A 4,665-nucleotide genomic window follows, 5' to 3' on the forward strand; every position below is an offset into this window, starting at 1 on the left:
GGCTGAATTACAGGCTCCTGGGGTGCTGGAAGTGGGGGAGGGGACGCCAGCTGGGTGTTAGGGCAGAACTTGAGCCCTGCTCCTATTTCTCTCCCTTTAGGAAAAATTTTAAACTCTCAAGACAGGAGCATACTTGGGATAAGACATCAGTGCAGCAGCTGGCCATCCAACCTGATAACAGAGGCCTTTCCCTCCCCTGCCCCTCTCTCTCCTCTGCCCCCTCCTTTCCAACAGCTGCTTATCAGAACAGCTTGCAGGATGCAGCCAGCGCCTTCCTGCACAATGAGCTTTGCCTTCTGCAGGCGCTGCCCTTTGTGGTCCCTGAGGATGGTGGCAGACTGCTCTCAGGAACCTTTTCCTCTTAAAGGAATGGCACTTACAGCAATGTCACCAAGGTATTAATATCGCGTATGACATGATGACTGCATTTAAGTGTGAGTCATCATTTTGTCATGGCTGTGATAGAACTTAGAAGATCTGAGCAAAAATGGGAAGGCAGCATCTACACAAATAGGTGTGAGCAATTCTGAGTGGGGCCGGCATCTGCTATCTACTATTTCGAGTGTTCTCTGCCCACATCAGAGTTGTGAGGAGGGCTGCTATTCACAGCAGCTTTGAAAGACTTATAGGAGAAAAATAATTGAAATCTGTTTTGGCAAAGACTTTCCTTAAGGAGGATGTAGGGGGGAATGTACTGAGCGAATCAATCTTTTTTATTAGACCAATGTTTTGATTTCATGCTGGTGCCTGACTACACTGCTTTTGGCAGGGGAAATATACACGGGGCTAGATTGCTGTTAGCAAGCTGCCCAGGGGTCCATTGAGCCTTCTAGGCAAAGGAGGGGTAGTGTGCTGTTTTTCTAAGAAGAAAATTCTACCGATTTTTCAGCAGTCCCAGGTAGCTGATTGGGTGCCACTTTTTAAGTTCTCTCCAAATTGTGAAAGAATTAACAGAACAGGACTGTACAAACTTAATTATTTCTACTGTAAGGAACACGTCTTATTTCACATTCATCAGCTCTTAAAATCCCCCTTGACAGAGGCCCAGTGAAATAATTCAGCTGTGTTTGCGCCCAAGTTTCATTCCTATTTCACCTTCGGCTGCTCAAAACCTTGAGTTTTCCTGGTTGAAGTGGAGCCTTGCAGGGTGGGTCTCTACAGCAGTCTGCATTCTGGCCTAATGACCATTTGCCACAGCATGCTATAGTAAACACAAATGGGGCATAATTACTTTAAAATGTACCCTTCAATGAGTAAATGTAGCAGAGCATTGCATAGAGCAGGCGGCAGACCCTCCTGCTGGCCCACTGAACCTTGTAGAATAGTCACTTGGCAGACCTTAAGAAACTTGGCTTTCTCAGACTAGAATTTACAGTAGGGGCACCTGTTGGAGCCCCAGGGGCTAGGAAAATTTACAGGGAAAAAAAAAATGCATGCTTGGACATAGTGCCAGCCCCAAAGCTTGTGCTTAATTTTTTTGTGGGAGGTGTGAACAAGCATTTAATGCTATTAAAATGAATAGGTAATAGGATAGGATAGGTAATAAAATGCACGGTGCTTATAAACACATTATCGTATTCATACTTCCAACAACTCTAAGTGGTAATGCTTAGATAAACTAATTATCGCATGCACGGTGAGGTGATCCATGCAGACTCTTTAGCACGATGCCCTGCATCTAGAAAGCACTGGATGAATGTTAATGACAGTAATACTGTATTTATGATGAAGGAGTTTGTTAAAGATCATAGAAATCAAGTGGACTGGTGGATTTGGACCAGGCTGTCTGGTTCCAGGGCCCAACACTACTTGCTGTGCCACACATCTGGGAAGGAAGACTTACTTTCATAACTTTATACGTTTATAAAAGTTTTATGTATTCATTGCAGAAAACTTGTAAAACACAAAAACAGGAAAGAAAAAAGTGCTGTAATGGGCCATCTCCACATTTTGGTGTATTTCCTTCTCGCCTTTTCTACATCTCTGAGGGGTACGTACCATGCAATATACAAAACCACGTGCAACATTTTTTAAGAAGCTCATCTTCCCCTGCATTTGGTTGTCTCTTGCTTCTTTTCCTTGACATTCTGTTGCATGCCCCCATGTCACTCAGTGACCTTGGAGGTCAGGGTCTTCAGCGCTGCAGTAGGCTCCAGCACAGGAGTGACAGCGCACACCGGTTAGGGAGCCCTATGTACCCCACAGGCCTCACCAAGCAAGACAGATGCCAGCTGTTTGTAGGCCCGAAGCAAGGCTGTGCCCACCCCAGGGCAATGAGTGTCAATCACGCTCATCTTTTAGTTCAGACAAAATTGTTTGCATCTGATCATGGCTATAAAAAATTGCACTGGCAGAAACGCTGTTGTAAAGATGAAACGAATACAGAAATGAAAGAGGCAGCAGCTCTGGGGGTCAGGCAACCCTCGTACACACAAGGAGCTGGGGCTTCCATTCTCTCTTTGGTAAGACAAGAGGACAAAATGATTGCCAAGATTTGTTTTAATTTTAAAGGCTGTCATTCTAGGTATTATACATTTAATGAAAACATTAGCCTCAGTGGCACAATGGGTATTGCTCTCGAGGCTCACAGAGAGCCATTTAAAAACAGTGATAGAGTTTTTTGGAAGCAAAGCAAGGATGTCGGCAAACAAAGCAAGGCTGTGAGGTCAGTTCAGGGAGCAGATATTTATTTTCGCTTCTTTTCAGAGTTCTTGAGCTTTTCTGTTCGTTTCTCCAAGCTATCAGCCCGTACACTCCTCATGGGGTGTGTCCCCCCAGAGGTCAAAAGGAAACTGTCCTTCCCCAGCCACTGAGAAGACACTTGACAGCCTAACTGGGGCAGTGAGGTGTGATCCTGTATGGAGAGACCAGCTGGGGACGGGGGTATGCCTGGACCCATGAGGAACCTTCGATTTCTGTTGTAGGGCAAAGTTATACTTGGTCTTTGGAAGCAGCCTTGTTTTTAAATCTAGCTCAACTTTCGTTCTTTATCTTCCAGGAGATATTTCTCTTCTCTTAGCAAATAAGGTGTGCACATGAAGAGCTCCTGATTTATGTTCTCTCTTCCAGGCGGCGAAGAGGGTGTGGCCAGCAGTCATCTGTGAGGGGTGAGGGCTGCTTGCAAGAGTCTGGATTCCAGGAGGTGGATTTCCTGCTGGAAGTTGCTGGAAACACCCCCAGGGCTGCATGATTCCAGCCCAACAGGCAGCAAAGACCTTTAGAGCCTCTGTGAGCTGGGCCTGGGAGGGGCTGCTGCTTCTCCACCTCATGGTGGGGAGGTGGGCACGGCCCTTGGCTACTGGGTTTGGGGGTGGGAGATGGGCTACTCATTCATTCATTCCCTCATTCATTCGTCCATTTGTTCCTTCATTCATTCAGTTGGGAATTACTGTTTGGAGCACAGTTCTAGGTGTGGACTCCTGACGGGATCTTGCGGGACTGAGTGGCTTGTTGCAGGTGAGTGTTTGGGTAGGGGAGGGGGGCGTCCAGCTGTGTCCCACACCCATTGGATCCTTGTTTTCAAGGCTGGCCAAGGGCTGTCTGGCACCTTGGGGCTGCTTCCAGGGCGGCTGGGAGTATGTGATCAGAACGTGGGGTCTACCTGCCCGTGACGTTTGGAACCTGGCCTAATTGTCTGGTAATGTAATATTTTGGTCAAAGCCAAGTTCTCTTTCTTATTGCTGCTGTGGCTTCCTGTTGCACAGAATAGATACATTTGTCTCTCTCCAGCTTCTGGATGTGGGGACTGCAGATCAGTGAAATACAGGAAAGCAAGCATGTTTCTTGTGGTCTGAAAACCTCAGTGGAGACAGTAAAATCAGTCATGGGAACATTGTTCAAAAGACCTAGGAGCTTTTTTCCCTCCAGACGGGCTCTAATCCTATAACCGCTGAGCATTTCTGTATCTCATACCAAGTGACTGATGTGGTTTTACTTTATCACCTCAAGGGGAGGTGGGATTTGCTGCTGGTTTTCATGATTCTTTTTCTTCAGTGTTTGGGGTTTGCTTTGGGTTGAAGTTTGCAAGCTCTTTGGTTATGCAGCTTGGTGGTTGAAGTGATTCAGCTTTTTTTGTGGTCTCTGCAGTTATCCCCCAACTTTGTGATGGTGGCCTAGATGACATTCACTTACATCATGTCTTTCCTGAGTGGGAGTAATTCTGGAGGATGATTTCAAATTTGTTGGATTTTATTATGATAAAGTACAGGTGAATAGAATTGTAAGCAGCAACATTAATATAGCAATAAATAGCAAAATGGAAAGAAAAGAAACAGATTGGAGAAAGCATCCTCTTTCTCAGCAAGATCAAAGTTCTGTAGAGTGATTCACAGCAGCAAAGTGATTCCTGGAACTCTTTGCATGGAGAGGAATTCGATGCTAAAATTCCAGGAAGGAGGACACTGATGGTGGATTAGGCACCGCTATCGGGAGACCCATTAAAAACCATTGTGCATTCATTTTCTGTCCTTGGATTTCTGCAAATCACTCAAGTTCTGATTCTGTGGGCCCAAAACAATGATGAGATAAAGCCCACGGATGGGTTGGTTGGCCCATAGTCATCACATGCTCAGCTTGGCTAGCCGGGGGTTTGGGGTCCTACTGGGCAGCCTCAGAGCCCATGCTCCCATTCCCCGCGCAGTCAGGGCCAGGACTACCAGGCACTCT

This window comes from Lagenorhynchus albirostris, chromosome 7, assembly GCF_949774975.1.
Source record: "Lagenorhynchus albirostris chromosome 7, mLagAlb1.1, whole genome shotgun sequence".
Classification (NCBI taxonomy): domain Eukaryota; kingdom Metazoa; phylum Chordata; class Mammalia; order Artiodactyla; family Delphinidae; genus Lagenorhynchus; species Lagenorhynchus albirostris.